The sequence below is a fragment of the Opisthocomus hoazin genome, chromosome 5 (genome assembly GCF_030867145.1).
Source record: "Opisthocomus hoazin isolate bOpiHoa1 chromosome 5, bOpiHoa1.hap1, whole genome shotgun sequence".
NCBI classification, from domain to species: Eukaryota; Metazoa; Chordata; class Aves; order Opisthocomiformes; family Opisthocomidae; genus Opisthocomus; species Opisthocomus hoazin.
The window spans coordinates 28,806,012-28,820,764 of NC_134418.1; positions in this window are offsets into that span (position 1 = coordinate 28,806,012).

Below are 14,753 nucleotides of genomic sequence, written 5' to 3' on the forward strand. Positions count from 1 at the left end.
AAACTCACTTTTTTTTTTTTCCAAGAATATGCTTTTACTGCATGGTTTACCATCTTTGCCAGGGTTTGTGTTTGACTTCTCAGCCTACTCCAGTCATCCTAGAAGCACTGAAGGTGACAGAATGACAACATTACTAAGGCAAACCCAGGAGCCACTTCAGGGTTGTGATGCGTTCTGGTGTAAGAGCTGTATTGGGCAGCTAGTAATACAACTTTCAAGCCAGTCTGAGAACAGAAAAGGGATGCAACTCTGTTCTGATTTACACCAGTATTGCATTTTTACTTTCAATGAGTTATCAGTGAGCTCCTCTGCTATGACAAATAAGCCTAATCCAGCTGTATTGTTATACAGGAAATTTTCTGTTTCTAAATGCATCTACTCCTCTTGTTTCTGGCCCTTGTTGGTACACAGAGGTAAGGATCCAAACAGATGTTCTCTGGCTGATGGCTCAGCATATTAATATATATGAGAGCACTTAACTGAGAGAAAGGTAATCCTTAGGCTGTCTGCTATGCAAAATAATCTTTTGGATCCTGAGAAACAGAATGGTTTGGAGTTCCCAGTCCCGTAGCTCAGAGCACGCTTTCCAGTGGGCTACATAACCCCCATACTGACATGCTACAGCCATCAAGTGGCTTGGCTTTACCAGGATTCTAGGATATGACGAAACTCATTCTCTGATTTTTCTATAAATTTAATTTTTCATTCACTTTTTTCATGGGCTCTAGCTATTGGTTACTTCCATGAAAAAGAACTGAAAAGTAGAAACTGAAATGCTGCAGGGAACTGACTCCCACACCAGGACGATCTGAGCTCTCGCACGCTTGAAACTTCATGGATAAACACAGGCCCTCCAGTGGCAAAGGCTCCTCCTGAGTGACAAATAAAGGTGTTGTTTCAGGTATAAGCATCAAAGACTCTGTGACTATTGCTCTGGAGATTGTATATATCACTCTAACTGCCTAGACAAATATGATGTTGCAGTACACAACAATCTGCAGAATATACATGCTTTGGTGATCTCATAACAGTTTTGAAAGGAGAAAACTTAGGAACTAACTTTTTAAAATGAAAAGAGTGTTTAGAACAGAGGGGAAAATTAAGCAAAGACAGAAAATACTGGACTGCTATGGATAATATTTTCTGGTTAACTTTTGGAAAGGGAACAACTCCCCTTTGTGAGGCGGAATACTTTCTACAACAAAATCAAATGCTGATGTAGTAGAGACCAGAAGTAGGACTGAATTCACACTCGGTACGAGTCGTCTGCAGAAATCAGATGTCTGTTCAACATCTACACATACTCACTCATGCAAGTTCAGACCCATCTGAGATGAACAAGTACTCCGAGAAGATGTGTATGTGAATTTTCAGTGACAAGATGGCAATTAGGACCTTCTTTTGAGCTTTTGTTTCTCTGTGCTTGCCTGAAGTTTGGGCTTCAAGGGTGCAATAGCAGGATTTCCTCTACAAGTTTTGTCCTAAAACCCTCCTTGTTGTGGTCTTGCCTCAATTTGCAACAAAAGAACCACGCAGTTACTCTCTCACTCCTTCCCCCTCCCTGGTGGGATGGGGAGGAGAATCAGAAGAAAAAAAAGCAAAAACTCCTGGGTTGGGATAAGAACAGTTTAGCAGAATGGCAAAGGGAGAAGAAAACAACAATCAATAATACTGATGAAAAAGCATATACAACACACAGTGTTCTCACCACCCAATGCTCAGCTTGCTCCTGACTAGCAAAAGCCTCTCCTTTAGCCAGCTCCCCACTTAAATACTGAGCATGGCATCACCTGGTATAGAATATCCCATCTGATTGTCTGTTTGGGTCAACCCAGCCAGCTGCTTGTGACGATTCACTCTATCCCAGCTGAATCCAGGACACTTCTCTTCCTGTCATTAATATTGATCTAATGAATTTTAAGAAAGGGATGAATGTCCTTAAAGCATTTGGCACTTCTTTCCGAGTAAAAAGCTATGTCACTCTGAAGAAAATTATTATATTTTAAATTTCAACAAATAATTACACATTGAGAAACCTACATGTACTTCCATTTTACATAGTCTTAGGTTAGAATCTGAGCATATGACTGGTCTTCTCTGTAGAGCATCTTACTGTTCATAACAGCAGAGTGTAAGTAAATCTGTTACTCTAAGTAGGGATGACCGCTTCAAACAGTGTTCATCCTCCTTACTTTGTTTTTTTTTGAAAAAATGTTGGGGTGTTTCAGAGTAATGCATTCTTACTCTCACTGTTTAACATCCTAGAGATTATAAATTTTATTTAAACTATTTAATAAACATTTTTTGTTTCACTCTTTTGGGGAGTAGCTTACTTTTTTTAACACACCAGTGGGTCTTCTTTTGCTGTGGGAAAAATCCAGGCATTTTTAATATGAAATAGTGCATCTAGGAGTTGATTTCCATTCAATCTCTGGTTATTTCCTTGCCGTACTATTTCTAACGATACATAAAACCAGATAGACTGTCTTAACCTGTCAGCAGCCTACTGTAATGAAATAATTTATATTAATTTGGAATGAAGAGAGTTTCTGCAGGCAATGCCACTTAAACAAGTTTTGCCTTTTAATTCATATCTAAAAACTGTATCAGACATGGAGCTTACTGACCTCCATATCCAATTCTAAAGTTTGGTGATCTCAAACAAAGTCCTCAAATCAATGAGACTTGTTCTAGTGATTTAAACACTTGTTTGATTGGATCTAGCCTGTTTTCCTTTTACAAGTACCGTGAAATACAGTTACAGAATTAATGCTATGTAGTGTAGAGTATAAGTGCCTGTTTTAAAATAAGAATGTGGTGTGTCTTGAAACTGTCCAAGATGTTCACTCACTCTGTTAGTTAATTTGGCACACCTGGGAACTCATAATTCTAAATGAAAAGAACCTGACAGTTCTTCAAACATGAGAATTTAATTCTGCTGTAAGTAAGCATGTATTGGAAGAAAACTTACTACTTTTGACTTCAGCGTTGCATGAAAAAAGTAACAAGAAGTTCTTGAGATTTTTTTTTTTGTTAATGAAAATAAGAAATGAATTTTATTGAGCTGAGTTTTACAATTTTCGTGACTAAATACATAATGAAAAATACTTCAGGTACTTTTCCTAGCTATCGCCTTTGTATTATTACATTGAAATTAATTCTATTCACTTAGCCTGAGATACATTATTTGACCACAAAAGCATTCAATGGGAAAAATTTATGCCCTACATAATTTAGGATGGAGAAGAATTTGAATTTCTTATCTTACTTTAAATATTCTAGAGATAATAGTAAAGGACATCGTAATCCACCAATAATTTGAAAAATAAAAATTATTAGGAATAAATCTTTATGTTTAATCCTATTTTTCTTTCTTCTTGCATTAATGTGCTTAGGGGTGATGAATCAGGAAATAACTGCATTAGAAAGAAATGGCTGTGAAAAATACTTGCAGTTTGAGCTTCTTCTAGCTTATATCAGCTCTACTTTGAAAAATTGGTGTCAAATGATTTAAAAGATTTATGAAATCCAGTAAGTTTTCCACTCAAGAAAAGCCACACTACAGTAAGACTTATACGGCCTGTCTCTCTTTGAGGCCTCATAGTTTTCCACTGAAGGAAGGATGGATCATCTTATTCAAAACAAGGGTTTATTCAAAAGAAAATACTCCAACAATCAGATATTAAATACAACAAAAATCATTATCTTATAGTGACCTGAAATTTTAACATATACAAAACACATATGCTGCAGAATAATGTTCTCTGATAGCTGACAGAGAGTTCTATTTTGATCTGGAGAAAAAACTTCTTGTGACTACACAAAACAATCAAGGATTATATGACCCGTCAGAAGGGTTGACTACAAGTTGTGGTTTTTGTTATCGATCAAGATCTGTTCAAAATAGACAATAATCAATTAAAAAAAATCATCAAAGACACCATTTAAATTTGAACATTCACCAAATTACCGCTTAAAAATTGCTATCTTACTTTATAGAATTAAGTCTGCTGTATGCATTCTTGTCTGTCAGATATGCGAAAACTTCTTTCTTGATCTCAAATCAGGTAAATTACAAATGAGTGAGGATGACAAATCTACAAAGCATCATCTAAATCTGAGTACTCTCTGAGCTAACTCACAGTGCCAGCTTTATACTATTTCTGTATGGGTCTCTGTCCTGATTTGGGCCAATACCTGAGACTTTGAAGACCATCCAGACTGTGTCTTACCCACCAACTTCATTTGCATATTAATTTTCTCCATCATACGACAAGTGGGAATAGTACACAGTAGGGCAGAGACAAAGTACTCCAGGTAAAAACCTCCAGAACTGTGGGTGATGTATTTATGTTAAACCTTATGCATCAATAGAGCTGCACTGGCAAAGAGTTCTTTATACTGCCTCAGGGATCTAATCAGACAAATAGGAGGGAAGATCAATACCTCAGTCTACAAAACTAAAGAGCTCAGTAAAAACTTGTCATTTTTTTGTTAAATTTGAGCACAAAAATAAAGTCATCATCATTACTCACATATTTGAGATACTGCAATCACGGCTTTTAGTATTATAGGAGAACCATGCTGCCTCTCATTACAGCTTAATGGTAATAGCTGATGTTGGTAAGTCTTCCTTTTCATCATAATTGCAGAACAGAATTTACTACAATACCATCAAACAACAGAATTGTACTTTTAAACTCAAGTAGAATATTATTATCACTATTATTGCCTCCATTAGTTAGGATCTCAGAAGAAGCAAGAATAACTAAAGCAAGATTAACAGACTAAGGTATCAGAAAGTTTAGTCTGTAATCCTCTTCCTCAGTGTTTTAGAGAGACCTATTAATGCGCTTTCCGTGGGATGCAGAGTTTCACAACAGGGCTCCTTGCTCTTTGATGTTGTATTCACATGATATCCCCTGGCAGCACACAGAGTGCATTGAGCTGACTGGTGCTGCACTTCCTTTTTCCGTGTCCCACACTCTTTTACCAGTCTGGGACATAATAATCTTGTATTTGTCAGTCTTTTCTTAAATTCTCAACCAAATGCTTGCATCCTGTATCAAGAAAAAGTTAACGATAAACCCTCTGCTCTTTTTATAGCTACCATATCTGATCTTCCAGGACATACTTCATGAGCAATATGATTCAAAAACCCTATAATATTTTTTGGCATTTATTCTCTACTCCTTTATCAGGTCTATGATGGCAATAAGTCTTTCCTATTGCAGCCTATACTTCTTGCAGAGCATCTCATGCTCAATAATGCCAAATATGTCATGCCGCACTTTACGCTTACCTTCAGCCAACTTGCTATATCTACTTATTGTACAATTTATAGCCTCAGGGCCTAGCCACAAATCCTATTCTACCTTGGAGGTTTCCTACCATCTGTCTTTGCTGTACTATTACTTATGGTCCAGAATACCTACTATACCATAACTTCGTTGTAGAATTTTATCCCAGATTCACTCATTTCATCTTCTTTCCTTCAGTTTATCCATCCTGCTTAATAGAGGTAGTTTATTCCACTCTGTTTCCCTAAATCCTCAGCTGGTGTCAGCCTTTGTCCTCCATTCCTCCTGACAGCCACCTTGAGTGGAGCTATTAAATTCCTATAATGAACTGTCTTCATCCAGTGTGCACCTGCAGAGAAACAGCATCAAGCCAAAACAGTTAATATCCTTTTTTTCCCCCCTTGGCTTAGCTTCACAGTGAGCTTTATTTTCAAGAGTTTTTTTAAATCCCCAAAGCCCTTTTTTCCCAACATGGCGTTTCATATTGATAATAACAGTAATAATTACAATCTGATAGAAGACTTCTTGGCTGTGAATCTGGAACAATTTCATAAACAACAATGATCAGCACAGCAATTCTGAATGGTAAGTCAGATTTAACATCCCTGCTTGTCTCAGAGGCACTGAAGGAGAGAAAATTAATCTGAAACTCCAGACAAAACCAGTATTTGCAGATGCCCAGATTCATATAGATGTTACCAGGTAGAAATTGAAATACACTAAGTCTTCTCCCCCTAAAAAAATTTCTTTTAATAACTTCCCCGCTTTTTTTAAGTACAAAGTTTTCCCAAAAGCTTTATATCTGAAAAACTAGCAATTTCTGACTTTCCTTCTTTCCTTCCTCTAGATTACTAAATACCTAGAAATAATTAAATTGGTAAACATAGCTAGAACATGTCTGGTCTAACTTTTAAAACTTGATAGTGTATAAAAAGCAATTATGTTGTGAAGTAAATTGAACATTTGAACTTTGTGTTGTAAATTTGCTACCTAACACTGAGCAGCAGCTTCACCATGTCATCACTGTTCATTAGAAATAAATGCTGGTAGCAAGTTTGGAAATGTTTTTTTATCTTTACCAGTATATGATTCTCCGACATTAAAATGCTGTTAGTATTTTCAGCAGTCATTACATTCTGAGTGTTTTGTACATGATAGCTCAAAACGATCATATCAGGTCTGCAGAAGCAAATATTTATGTTTCATACTAAGAGAGATTGTCACAAGTTTTTTGGAAAACGCTTTCGGTTTTGAGCATTTGTTCTTCATGACACTTATATCTCCTGTAAGCTGCAATTGAAACTGGCTGCAAATATTCTGCCATTTCACACAGAGGTATAAGAATTTTTAAGTGCTGTTTCTATTGACCAAATACTGGAAAATGTCTTATCCATGAAGGACCACTATTACCTTAATTGAAAAAGAAAGAGCTTAGTGATGACACATGCATTCATTGGGTACTTCATCTCACTGAAGGAAAAATAACAACCAACCTTCATGGATGAAATAGTTTATGTGTTTTTCTATTAAATGAAATCAACCAAATTAAGATTATTAACTAATTATATTTTACCTTCCTACCTTCATGCACTTTTGTTCTAGAGCTTGATATGTGTGCAATCTGTTCAGCATGTTTTATTTCATTTGAAGGGAGATTATGAAAAAACAGAAGTACTATTTCCACAAGTGACATCAGTTATTGGGTGAAAAACCACATAGTTAAAAACGAAACTTGGAATAATGAAACCCCATTTTCCTTCCTTTTGTTTCTGAAGAAAATAGTACAAAACCTTGTTCCATTGTCCTCAGCAATTTGCTTTGGTAGCCCCATGGTGCCTTGCAGCATACGTATTTTCATTGCACAATTCTCAGAGGTGAACCGAAAGCTGTACTTGGAGGAACCCTTTCCTAGCACAACACCTGTGACTTCCTGTAGACTTTACCAGACAAGACCAGTTTTCTTTCTTCGTTAGCACTTTCAGTCTTGCATGAGACATGGGGAAAGACTGCAGCACTTCAGCGGAGACCTAGGGTATCATGTTATGCCCCACATACAGTCATGCCTTCTCCAGCCCGCTTGTGGGACGGCACAGAGTGAGTGTATGGATGCTGTAGTACTTACTGCTACCACTCCTTATGTACCTCCATGAATTGGCCAAAATCTGTGCCATGACTAGGAAAACACGTCAGATCTTACATAAGGCTTCTGTGTTTCACAAAATAAAGTTAACTACCCATCATGTTACTGAACCCAAACATGATCACCGTGATTGTTACAATTTTGAAGTAACTTGTTTTAGCAATTTACTTTATATGAAATTAATTGAAATAATTGATTCAGGTTTATTTAAATATTCATCAGTTAGATCAGCAGTATCTGCTTTCTGAGGAGTTGAAGCAGCACAAGGAGGTGAAGGAGTGGGAATAGGAAAGGGTGAGATGATAAAGGTAGGTATCTCTCAGGGGTGAGAGAGACACAGGTAGCACATAGACTGCTATGGACACAGACAGGAACAAGGAATAATATAATGTGGCATGAAAACAGCATTACTTTTGACTTGGTAGTTTTGGTGTCCAGTAGTGTTACGAATTTTAAACTGCAAGTTTGTCTTCATAGGGTGTTTTACAGATTTTTTTTCAGGATCAAGGTACAACTCTGTCTCCACTGCAATTGAATTGATTAGCTTCTCTTTTTGTTTCAAAAAAGCAAGGAGGTAAACTGGAAAACTTGTATTCTTGCAGCAAGCACAGTCAGGGTGGTTGATCCTGGACCATATGCATTCACGGAAGTTGTAGGACAATCCTTCCTACAACATCCCATATTCAGCCACTTACCTCTAATGCTCTCCAATAACACTCCACCTAGTAACGGTCTTAGTGTCAATTCTTATGTCAGAGAAAGATTGTAGCAATTCAGCACTTAAATTAGCGAAATTCTTTGTTGCCTGCTGGGGCTAAACCACGACAACCATGCTAAGCAAAATTTGAACAGGAAAGAGTGCTTGCCTTAACAAGCAGAAGCTGTGTGTTCTCTTGATACCTTTGAAACAACCACAAATAAAAATCCCTCCACAAATGCATATGTTCGCATTAGTCAATTGATTTTAGTTTTTTGCTACTTCCAAGGCAAGTTTGAAAGAATCAATAAACCATTTTCCTGAAATCATGCTGTTTCAAACATTTCCCGTATATTTAGCTGGATGCTTTATAACCTTTCAGGCACTGCACAAATGACAGACTCTTCATTGCTTTTCTTCTCTTCTGCCCATGTTTATCTCATCTCAAGGACAAAACGAATTTGCAAACTGTTTTCTTCCTCCACTGTGTTCTCAGAGGCACAACCTGAGAGTATCCTACATAAACCTCATACGTTCCTCTCTGCAGCCCTGGAAAGCTCCTCGCTACATTTTACTGTGTCTGCTACCTTCTCAGATTTTCTTTCGATTATGGAAAGCCTTCAGAAACTTTCTTTTATACCAAGAAAACCTAGAGCTGCTCACAGAGGTCTGGGTTTTCCCTTACTGAAATAAAACGAAAAGAAACAGCTACCTTTCTGGTCTGAGCTGAGGGAGAACAACTTCACACAGACTTATCACTCCTTGGATAGGGAATTACATGAACTTTTGAGTTCACATCTAATTTGTTGTTTGCTGGACATTTTCCATTCTGTAAGGCAAGTGCTCATCTTGCTAGTCTGAACAGTGTCCCTCTGAAGTACATGATGAAAGTTAAATATTATCCCTTGGCTTCTTGGCCAGTTCCTTTAAGGTATCCTTGATTTGTCTCCAATTCCTATTGTGTCAGTAATCCAGCTAAGATAATTAAATAAACAAAATTTTTGTGTCCTGTATGAAAGTTATATTATGCAGCAATTAAAGTCCCAATGATTAGAAACAGCAAAAAGTAATTTTGGTACAAAGCATGACTGGAATCACAGTCTCCTAATGTAAGTGAGGAGGGATTTTTTTCTTTCCTTTAGGACTGATTTTTTTCAACAGCAGGAAAATTAACCTGATTAAATCTATCACAGCCTGATAACAAATGGAAATTACTCTCTCATTCTCAGTCAGTAATCATATTAAATGTACATTGAAACTAATATCAATCTGAAAAATGGTATTTCAGTAGTGCTGATGTGTAACTTCACTGAAGAAGTCAGATAAATCTCTGATGACGCTGAGGTCTCAGGTTGCCTGTAATAAAGAAAGAATGAGTTGACTTGTACTCCACCGTTACCTGTGAATGTCCTTGCTGTGAAATTATTATGATCTCAGTTTAATTTTTTTTTCTGTCTTATGATAAAGACAGAAATCATTATCATTTACAAAGAAATTCATAGTAGCTAAACTAAAAGCCATGTCCTTTCTTCTTAATATAACATAATTTAGGCATGAATTTTATTTCTGGGGAGCAAAAGGACTGAGGAGAATAGCCCTAACCCAGAAATAGTCTGTTAGGTAAACCTGAGTAGACAGTGAGACTGAGAGACCTGTAGCAGGCAAAATAGTGATACATAACACTGTGGTTATTTTAATTATGCCATGTAGCCTTTTATGGAGCTTCTAGCAAGTTTAGGATTTTTAGCACTGTACCTTCTGTTGCAAGCTCTTTTTGTATTACCGAAGGAGAGCCTCTGCAGCAAATGCACTCATAAATGCATTTTTAGGATAGATTTTTTGGCAGCACTGTTTTCTTTAAAATCAGAAAGAATTAGAGACTGTACACAGTAATAACTGTAGATAGGACAGAGACTGGACAGAGATGTTGCCTAGATATGTTCAAAGTTATTTCATCTGGAGGTAGTAATTTGTGGTTCTATTTTGCTTCATTGGAAAGGTCATGAAATCCTGAAAAATATTGCTGGAAAATGGAAGACTGCCTGTAGTAATAATGCAAAGAGGACATGTATACCTGATTGAACGCAACAGAAATTGTCGCACAGATAAAAGGATGTTGAAGGACTTCTAGAGCAATCCTAAAGAAACTGGTACTAGAAACAGAGGGGCAGAGTGTTATTTAATTCTAGGGAAAGCAGAGATAACTTTAAGGAACAAAGAGCAGCCAAGATATGTCACTGCTTCTCTCTAATCTTGCTTAGTAATCTATCTATATAAATGATGTAAATAAGGTGGAGCTTGTTGTAACTGAGAAGTATGGTGAGCAGGACTGAACAGGCAGAGAAACTGTTCCTGTTTTGAAAGAGATGTTGATTTCCTTTGGATTTTAAGTTCCTGCTGAAAAGTAGATGCTGGTTGTTAATGTACCTCTCTAACTCCAGGAGTTTAATCACTCTAATTTAAGCTGCTCTATGCTCTTGACTTCAGTGCATATCATATATCACAAGAGATCAGTTAGATGAGTTAGTTGAATTTTAATGATGCAGTGAAAGAAATCCCCTTTGTGAGGGTGCCTGGTGACCCAGTGGTATAGCTCAGATGCCAAAGCTGCAAAAATATTTCTTAACATCATTTGCCCCTGAATCCATATATTTTTCTTGGAAGAAAATACTCTCTGATTATATCTCTTACACCTAATGTCACAACGTGGCCACAGTATCTGCACCGACAAGAGGCCCTGGCCTATTGTGTTACCCAGTCTATCAATCTGAAATTTGAGGCAAGGGAGGTATGTAACCTCTGCAACATGACACACTTTGGGACCATTATCTCAGCAACTCCTGATCTTTGTGGAAGATGAACAAAATACTGACTGTCAAAAAAAAAAATGCTGATGCTGGTCACAGTTTGGAAGGTATGTTGACAATTCTGGCACACATTTGTTACAGATCTGGAAGTCAAGGACGCTTTAAAATATATTGGGCATTTGGTCAGTTTTCCATCGTCAGACATAAGATGATACCAATCAGGGAGTGAAGATAAATAATTTGTCTGTTGCTAAATCCTTGAAAAATTGTGAAAGAACTAAGTTTTCAAAGTAATGTCTGCTGCTTCCCATCTTGAACTCTGGTCCAAAGGGAGGGTATAAGAGAGCTGAAGTGCTTTCATTTGCTTTCCTGCCACTATACTGAACCACGGTGAGAGTGGGCAAAAGACAGGAAAGAGCCTGCCTTTGGCAGGATGGAGCCTAATGCCTCCTTTACAGAATCACAGAATGGTAGGGGTTGGAAGGGACCTCTGTGCGTCATCTAGTCCAACCCCCCTGCCGAAGCAGGGTCACCTACAGCAAGCTGCACAGGACCTTGTCCAGGCGGGTCTTGAATATCTCCAGAGAAGGAGACTCCACAACCTTCCTGGGCAGCCTGTTCCAGTGCTCCGTCACCCTCAGAGGGAAGAAGTTCTTCCTCATCTTCAGACGGAACTTCCTGTGCTTCAGTTTGTGCCCATTGCCCCTTGTCCTGTCACTGGGCACCACTGAAAAGAGCTTGGCCCCATCCTCCTGACACCCACCCTTCAGATATTTGTAAGCATTTATTAGGTCCCCTCTCAGCCTTCTCTTCTTCAGGCTGAACAAGCCCAGCTCCCTCAGCCTCTCCTCGTAGGAGAGATGCTCCAGTCCCCTCACCATCCTCGTAGCCCTTCGCTGGACTCTGTCCAGTAGCTCTTCATCTTTCTTGAAGTGGGGAACCCAGAACTGGACAGAGTACTCCATTCCTTATGAGTGCTGCATGCTTGGTGCTCCTCACTGAGAAAGCACACAGTCATGTGTGGGTGGAATTACAACCAGAATCTGCTATGTATGGTTTGTGCTCTGAACTTTCACATCAGGATGACAACAATTTCTGGAAGTATGAAATAAGCTGTTTGTAGCGTCGGCAGTGAGCTGCAGGGATTAGAAGGAACGTCACCAACAAGATACTAGAAAACAATGATATCAGAACTTTGATACAAATGATGGAAAGAGCACCTGGAGTGCAGCAGCAGAAAATGTTCTTCCTGATGCCACTGTAAATGAGAACCTGACGTAGCAGATAGAAGTCCATGTGGAATATGCTATATATCATCAGTGAACTTTTGTCCTGAAAGTATTTTACTGTCAGCAGTTTTACAAGATACCAGGAGTGATTCAACATGGTTAGAAAGCTGCTTAATGACCATATCATTCATGTGTTGCGCAAAATTTGTAGTCACACTGAGACTGGTGATACCGTGGACACGTCATTACACAGTGTCATAACACACTTCTGTCATATTGTCGTCCTTTCTAATAATAAAGTAATGCGCAGGAACAAAAAAAAAACCCAAGAAGTTGGCTGAACTTGCTGGCTGTTCAGCAGTGTTTTCAGCAGTCACAGTTGTTTCTGTCCAATCAGTGCAGCTCTGCAAGCTCAGCCTGAAGTTCTCTTTTATCACGATTGTGAAAGTGTCACTACTTTTCCCAGAGCTGCTCCTGCTCCTTAAGGGCTCAAAGCTAATGTTGTGTACTGCAGTGTATGAGGGAAAGATCTGTTTACTTGCCTGCTGCTTTCTCCATTGGTAGCACAATTCCCTGTTTCCCTGTTCTGTTGCTCAGAAAGCTTGTGTTGCTTTGATCAAAACTGAATCATAAGAAAAAGGCACAGTAATGTGAGGGAAACAATTTCTGTCTGAATAAGAAACAGAATCAATATAGTTCCTGACATCTTCAGGACAGAGTAAGGTTAAAAGTGGAGGACAAAGCCTCCAGCTTCGGAACAGCACGTTCATGTTGTCATGAGAATAATGAGTTGTCCGTGGAAAAGGGCTGCTCTTTTTCATAGGAAATACATTGCACAGAGGCAATCCAAACCACACGCCTGGTGGACAAGGAGATGTCTGGTGAGCATCAACAGAAGCTGAGGACCTTCATTCACCAGCGGTTACACTGCAGAAAGAGAGGCACCCCAGGGTGAGATCAAAGGGACAAATAACTAACACAAAAGGGAGGCACTTATTTTGCTCTAATGTCTTTAAACTGTGGCTTAAAAGCATCTTCTTCAAAGACTCTATCTGCTTCACGAAGCCAGTCTTTTCCAGCCCAGAGGAACAATGAAAAAGGTAGTTGCTGTGGTGTTTTCTCTTCTGACCCACACAAATACATTTAAGCTAGCAAAAATACATTAAAATGCATTTTTAAAATGCTCATGATGATTTGATGATATAAACAGGTATGGAAACACAGGAGTGGATCCATACTGGTTGGAAAACTGTAAATAAATGCAGATAATCTATTCTGAAATGAAATCATGCATCAGAATATCTTAAGTAGGTCATGGGCATGTTAATTATACACACATATGTGCATATATATAGTTCATTTATATACAGCCGGTATAACATCTATATGTACACACACATGTATAAACAGTAATGTTTGAACCGTGAACAATCACTTGGGCTTGTTTAAGCCTTCACTTCTATGCTTTGATATGCATCATCAACTATTCATCATGCTTTTATTTAGAGTGTCTGCTTTTTAGGACACTGAATCATTCCTTATGCTTTCTGTGAAATATATTTATTTGGAAAAATGCAATAAATAACAAGAATGTTTACAAATAGCATCATTTTTATATGAGCTTATCATTTTTCTGAGGTCTTCCAACACCTCTCAGGGTTCAATAAACAAGATTGATCATGATTTAGCAAGGCAAAGATTATGTTCCCTCCAGACTTGGCTCTGAAACAGAACCAAAAAGTGAAACATTATCTTTACAGGGCATTTATGCATTCTGGCAAAAGTTGGCAGATTATCAAGATGTTGAAGAGTTCAGATAGGAAGTTACCAAGGCAGAGCTGTCTCCATATGAAAAGTGATTTTGGTCATATAGACAAAGCGTGAAAATATGTTGATCACTGATGATATTATGAACTGCAGATGAAAAGGTAAAATAAAATGTGTTTATATGGAGTAAAATAAAATTTACAGTAATTTATATTTTTCTCCTGTAACAACAAATCCTGCTACTACATTCTTTATTTGGCAGTTACGATAAATTCATATCAGATAAATGTTTTAATAGTAATTACTCAGCTTGGGGTATATAAAGATTTTAGGCTGGTTTATACAGAGGGAAAACACCATTTCTGTTCTAAGTTCAAAACAAAGTTGTTTCTCATGTTCCTTTTCATTCCTTCCTCCATTCCCTAACCCTGCACTGACTAGGCACAGCACATCAGATGTGAGATAAAAGGCCTACTGTGAGGCGTACTGGTTTCCTGTAATTCCCACTGAAACACCATTAAGTAAAGAAAAGCTGTTGGGTATAAAAACCATCCTTAGGGATGACTTGGAGGACATTTTACTTTTAATAGCTTCATCCCTTGCCAGGCTATAATTCACTTACATTTCTGTCAACAGCCTCATCAATGTACGACTACGATTTTAGTGAAAATTACTGTGCTATAAAACTTTCTTTACTGTGTGATCTAAATTGATTGATACACAAGAGGAGAAAGACAACAGAACCACAATACCATATTATTTTGCCCTCTGCTCTCAGTAAGTATGTCTGTTAGCACAAAAAATCACAGGCAG